The sequence below is a fragment of the Babylonia areolata genome, chromosome 24 (genome assembly GCF_041734735.1).
Source record: "Babylonia areolata isolate BAREFJ2019XMU chromosome 24, ASM4173473v1, whole genome shotgun sequence".
Taxonomy (NCBI): domain Eukaryota; kingdom Metazoa; phylum Mollusca; class Gastropoda; order Neogastropoda; family Buccinidae; genus Babylonia; species Babylonia areolata.
Window position 1 is genome coordinate 40,313,504 of NC_134899.1, and position 6,837 is coordinate 40,320,340.

Below are 6,837 nucleotides of genomic sequence, written 5' to 3' on the forward strand. Positions count from 1 at the left end.
AACCCAAGACTCGAACCCCAAACCTTGTGCCGCGCATCCTGAAGCACGCTCCCACAGCGCTACGCTGCCAGAATCGAAGGCCCAATCAAGGTAACCTCCCTTGCACAAGCAGACATGTTGGAACAGAACATTCAAAAAGGAAAAATTATGATAGCGCCAGTGCATGGCTGCCAAAGCCATTCGGAACACAAGCAGAGCAATTAAAGTGAACAAATCAATACACAAACTCTTCCAGTGCTCGGTCCATACAGGGAGAGAACTCAGTAACCTATTATTGCCACAATAGCTTACACGGAAAACACTATCTTCTGACACGCTGCTACCAGCGGTAACTTACGCAGGTTTAAGAACCTATCGAAACACAGTATTTCCCCCAACGTCTCCCTCACATTCCCGATACTAACATCAGCTTGTAAGCTTTACATATCCAACGTACACTCTGTCGAACAAATTACGGAGATTATACCATTCCCTCACACTTCTTCACAAGTGTATTAATATAAACTCAAACCCGTAACTCACGGAATGATAATTATAACACTGGACCGTTACACGACAGTCTGTAACATCAGGTAATCGTAACAGTTTCATAAAGTGACCCCAGCCACTGTCCAACCCACAGACCTCCCAAAAGTGGAAAAGACAACTAAAGACACTCGAAACAGTTACCGCCTGATACAAGGTTACCTCACGACAGCTTGTGATGGGCGAAGGTGGTGACTTGGGTGGGACCTTCAGCCGGGCACTGCAGCCTCTGCTCACCGGCTTGCTAAAGATCAGGCAGAGGTTCTGGCTGGCCAAGAACTCCTCTCCATCAGCCTTCCGGGCCTCTGCTACAAGGTCCGCCCTCTCTGACGTCTCAGAGTCAAGTCACACCTAATCACAGTCAGCTGCAGCCAGGTAAACGGCAGGTGAGCGTAAGTTCTGCACTTGGCACGCTAACCGGCCAAAACACACATTGCACGCACTGCACTGCAGTTGCAGTCATGCCAATGTGACAAGAGCCCTCTCGCTCCTACAGAGCGGTGTTGTGCACGTGCTGCACAACTCTTACACAGGTAAAACACACAACGTACAACACTGTCAGAAAACATGATCTAGAGAAACTGGGATTCGAACTCCCAACCATCGGAACCAACACCACTTTCACAGGCCACTGAGCCATACTAAATCGCTCGCACTTCCGCCTATACTTCCGCAGCAACGAAAGGTTGGGCTGATCCGTGACAGACCCATATCTAGAGAAGAAGTGCTAGCAACACGAAAACTGAAAAATGGCTAATCTGCTGGAACTGATTTTTTGGAAACGGAGAGTTTTTTCATAAATTCAGGAGAAGCTGTCTTAAATTTGTTTAGTGGAATTGTTTCTGTTTTGTTTCTATTTTTACTTTATCCTGATAGCTGGAAAGAGTCAATAATTTTTGCCTCTATTTAATGAGGGGTGATTTGAATTATGGGAATAACCAGAGGGGTATTTCTTTGATAAATATTTGTAGTAAATTGTATAATTCTGTTATCAATAACAGACTGCATGAGTGAATAAACCACAACGATATAACTGGAGAACATCAAGCTAGTTTCAAAAAAGGGCTATTCTAGAAGTGATCATATCTGTATTTTATTGCTTGCCGTTCTGAAACAGTTTGTGTATATTCAGAAGTTGTATGCTGCTTTTGTGGATTGAAAAAGCATTTGATTCAATTCTCGGTAACTGTTATGACATATTTTGCTGAAAAATGAAATTAAAGGCAAGTTGTATCGGTGCATAAAAACTATGTGCAGTGACGTAAAAGCCAAAATAAGATCAGGAACCACATTGTCGGATTTTGTTATGTGTACTCGAGGAGTTAAGCAAGGTGATGTGTGCATCCCGGCTTTGTTTTCTTTATCTATCAACGAGCTAGCTTTAGAAAAAAAAATGAGCTGAGAGTGGACAATGGACAGTCGCATATCTTGTATTCATCAGCAACTGGACTAGAGCTCAGCGTAAAAATGATGAAGACAAACATTATTGTGTTTCTTAAAGGAGCCTTCTGGCAAGTAGTGAAAGATAGACTTTGGGGATAAAAAAAAAGAAGGTTGTTGCCAATGTTTACAAAAATCTTGATATTTACTTTAAAACAAAACTTAGTTTTAGTTTTGCATGACATGATATTGCAAACAAAGAAGAAAAAGCGCTATGTTGATTATCCTTCATACTTTGTATATATTGGATTGTAGTTCATTTATTGGTCTTTTTCTAAGTTGTTTGATACTCATGTGCAGCCAATTTTGCAATATGGAGCAGAAATATGGGCGTTCAGTTAGAAAATAATGTAATAATAGAGAAAGTGCATTTGTATACCATGAAGCGCTTTTTTTTAAATGTAGACCATCGGACAATTAATGGTTTTGTTTACAAAGAACTTGGTAGGTATCCAATTTACTTGAACTGGTATGCGAAATGAATGAAATACTGGCTTAAACTTACAAGAATGGATGAATATGGACTGCCTTTAACGGCTTACAAGTTATTGCGAATCTTATATAGTAACGTTAAGAAGACATGGGCTTCTGAAGTCCGAAATGTCTAAATTCGTACGGTTTTGCGTTTGTTTGGAATAACCAGGGTGTCCGATATGTTTCAGGATTCTTAAAATGTTTTTATTAGACAAAGGATCATTGATTGTAGAGGGCAGGACTGGCAGGACCTTATGTATATCAGTGATAAATTTGCACAGTATAGACATTTTACGACAACGCATAATACAGAGCCATACATTGGAATAAAAATGAATAGACATTCAAAGAGTGCTTGAAGCAAATTTAGATTCGTTGTCTCTGTTGTTGCTTGCCATTGCTTTTGATACAGACTTGACTTATTCCACTTGATTCCGTGGGGAACATAGGGCCGCAACAACACTCCTCCAACGCACCCGGCTCTGGCTGGTCCTCTTCAGTTCGGCCCACGTCATTCCGGCCGCCCTTGTCTCTGCCTCAATGCTTCTCCGCCAGGTCTGCTTCGGACGGCCAACTTTCCTTTTCCCCTGTGGGTTCCAATCAAGAGCCTGTCTTGTGATGTTTGTTGCAGGCTTGCGTAGTGTATGGCCTATCCATCCCCATTTCCGTTTCTTGATTTCCGTCTCCAGTGGGGCCTGTTTTGTCATGTTCCAAAGTTCTTCATTGGAGACAACCTCTGGCCATCTGATGTTCAGGATGTTTCTTAGACATCTGTTGGTGAATGTCTGAAGCTTGTGGGTGCTGGTCTTTGTCACTCTCCACGTCTCTGAGCCATAGAGTAGAACCGACTTCACGTTGGTGTTAAAAATCCGGATCTTGTTGCGGATTGAGAGGGCTGTCGATCTCCAGATTGGTCGAAGGGTGTTGAAGGCGTGTCTTGCTTTGTTGATACGGCTCTTGATGTCTTCGTCCGTCCCCCCGTCTTTGCTGACAACACTGCCTAAGTAGACAAACTTGTCAACCTCCTTGATGTTCTCTTGGTGTAGTTGCACTGGATCTTGCTTCTTGTTGTTGACCCTCATGACCTCTGTTTTCCCAATGTTGATTTGGAGTCCAGTCTTCTCAGCTTCTTCTGCCACACGACATTTTGATACAGAAACAGAAGTGAAAAGGAATTTGTTCTTGTTCTTGCTGCTTGTAGTCCAGCCGGCCGCACAGGGCTATATCAGGACTGAAGTGAAAAGGAACTGATGTACAACTTGTGCAATCAGGCTAAAGAAGTTGAAATCCATTATTTTGTTTTGTTACCCTGCTTTTCATGATCTTTGAGTGAAATCATATCACTCAATATCACACACGCACGCAATGCCCACACACACACACACACACACACACTTGTAATACCTAATGCATATGCGTTCATTGTCCATACTGGAGAGAGAGAGAGATGGTGTGTGTGTGTGTTTGTGTGTGTGTGTGTTGTGTGTGTGTGTGTGTGTGTGTGTGTGTGTGTGTGTGTTTGTGTGTATGAACGAGAGACAGACAGACAGACAGACAGATAGAGACAGAGACACACACAGAGAGAGACAGAGAGTGTGTGTATGTGTGAGCTTGTGCCAATTTGAAATACTTTTGTAATTAGAAATTAGACCCTCCTTCACACACACACACACACACACACACACACACACACACACACACACACACACACACAGAGTTCAGTTCAGTTCAGTTACTCAAGGAGCCGTCACTGCCTTCTGACAATTCTGTGTACTCTACACCAGATCTGCCGGCAAAGCAGATGCCTGACCAGCCGCGTAACCCAACACTCTTAGTCAGGCCTCGAGTGAGAAAAGAAGAAGAAAAAAAAGTGCTTAAACAAAAAAAAAATGGATACATCATTAAATTCATGAATAAACAATTAAACAAATAGATAAATGAATAAATAAGTGAATGAATGATTAGACAATTAAACAAATATATAGATAGATAAATAAATGAATAAAAGAATATCATAAACGAAGGTAAGCAGATACGAAACAAAATAAAAATGCATGGGGGAAAGACAACAATGCTAATAAATAAAGAAAGAAATAAGCAAATGAATGTAAACACACACACACACACACACACACACACACACACACACACACACACACACACACACACACACAGATATATATATATATATATATATGCATATATGTAATTTTTAATATCTCTCTCTCTCTCTCTCTCTCTCTCTCTCTCTCTCTATATATATATATATATATATATATATACATACATACATACACACACATATATACATACATATACACACACACACACAGGCGCGCACAAGCGCTTACTTGCAAATGTACAGTCGCAGTTTTATTGTAGCTCGCGCATACGACAGTGACAGCTGTGGAGAGCGAAACGGAAAACAGGATATAACACTTCAGCTTTCCGCTGTGAGAACAAGGATACGTGCTAGAACTTGTGTATGGTTCAACATTCGCGTCTTATTTTATCATTCAATCACTGATGAATTAATCATTTATCAATTGATTAAATGTCATCCAACCTACCAGCCAACCAACCATCTGGACAAACAAAAAAGCAAATAACCAACCAACTAACTAACCAACCAGAGAGAGAGAGAGAGAGAGGGAGGGAAGGAGAGAGTGTGTGAGTGTGAGAGCAAAGGGTATACATCTGTCTGTATGTATTCTTGTAGTGCTGGTGGTAGTAGTGGTTTTGTGAGGAAGCGAGAGGCTGGGAGGAGTGTATGTGTGTACAAATTTACTGTCCCGATGGCTATAACTACGGGATCTTTAACCTTAACTTTTTTTTTCACGTGTGGATAATGAGCCTATACCAGAAAGTCACGCAAGTTGTTGTGGGCCTCAAACACTAATTCTAATCCCGACCGCATGGTATATATTTTAATAAATTTTTGCATCCACGCATGCATGTTTATATGCAGATACATACATGCAGATACATTATATGTCATACATCCACACATGCATGTTTATATGCAGATACATTATATGCCATACATATGCAGAACGTATTTGTATGTTGGTTTGTGAATGTACTTTTAAAAAATGAACTTGTATGTATTGTATATTTGTTATCATTTAATAACAAAAACGATGTCTTCACTGTGCAGAAAGACCAAGCGACATTAACAACAGCAATAACAACAAAAATAAAAATAAAAACAAAATGTATTAAACATTCAAGAATTCTCTGCACGGTTTCGTATCTGAACATGCTCCTTTTCGCTGTTCATCTTTTTTTTTTAAACATGTTATCGTTCTGTTGCCGCCTGGATCCCCGTTCCAGAACTGTCTCGGGATGGTCACTGGCCCCGTCGGCCCAATCACATGAGATGGGTGTCGACGTTTAAACCTGAATGCAAATCACTATGAGTTAACCAACAGCAATAATCACAACAACAACAACAATCAGCATTTGTTTGGGTTTCGGTGTCGTCGTTGTTGCTTTTCAATGAGGTGATTAAATGGGAAAGTGGCCGTTCATTTGTTTGAATTAAAAGTCAACGACCGAGCAAGCTGTGCCTCAAAGAACTTAAGTGGAATACATACACATTAAATATACATATAAATATGTAAATAAATAGGTTAAGGGTCCCATAGCCCTTTAAGGAAGTAGGGGCAGTGACTTCACACCCACTGTATCAATGGCTCAGATTAGGAAGGCGGGGCCCATTCCTCTCCTCCCGCCCCTTTGATCTGCCCCAACCAGTCAGGTATCCTACCCAATCCCACACGGGTGGAGTGAGGCTGATCAGACTGAAGTCTTTCCCAATGAAACAACACCACGGCGAAACAGGGTCGCGAACACTCATCACTGGAGTAGAATTCTAACGTCTAACCGATATAACTACAGCGTCTCTTACCGAGTATACATGAGTGTGGTTCAAGACTTTTCTATAAGCGGTGTGTGGCCTGCATGGTTTTCTGTGGCTGACGCACTGATGACGCACACAACCAGTACCGGAAGTGTTTGGCAAGGTCCTGAACACTGCTCGCCAGTCTGTCTGTCTACACTTCCTGCTTTCTCCCGTCACAAACACGGCTACCAGGTTGACCTTTCCTGACTGGATATAGAAATCCTGGTGAAAAAGGATATTGGCCTTTTTACTCTACCCACCCTCTCTTCCTCTTTGTCATATTATCTAGCTTTATTGTCTACTTTTTTCATAATCTTTTTTCTCCTCTTTTTCAGGCACAATATACAGTTGCTTATACACTATTTTGTTCAAAGTTATTTTTGCCGCTGTTGTTATTGTTGTTGTTCTTTTTCTTCTTCTTCTACTACTACTACTACTACTACTACTTTTTTACTTCAGTATCACATACTTTTAGTTTTTTTTAAAGCTGCGGC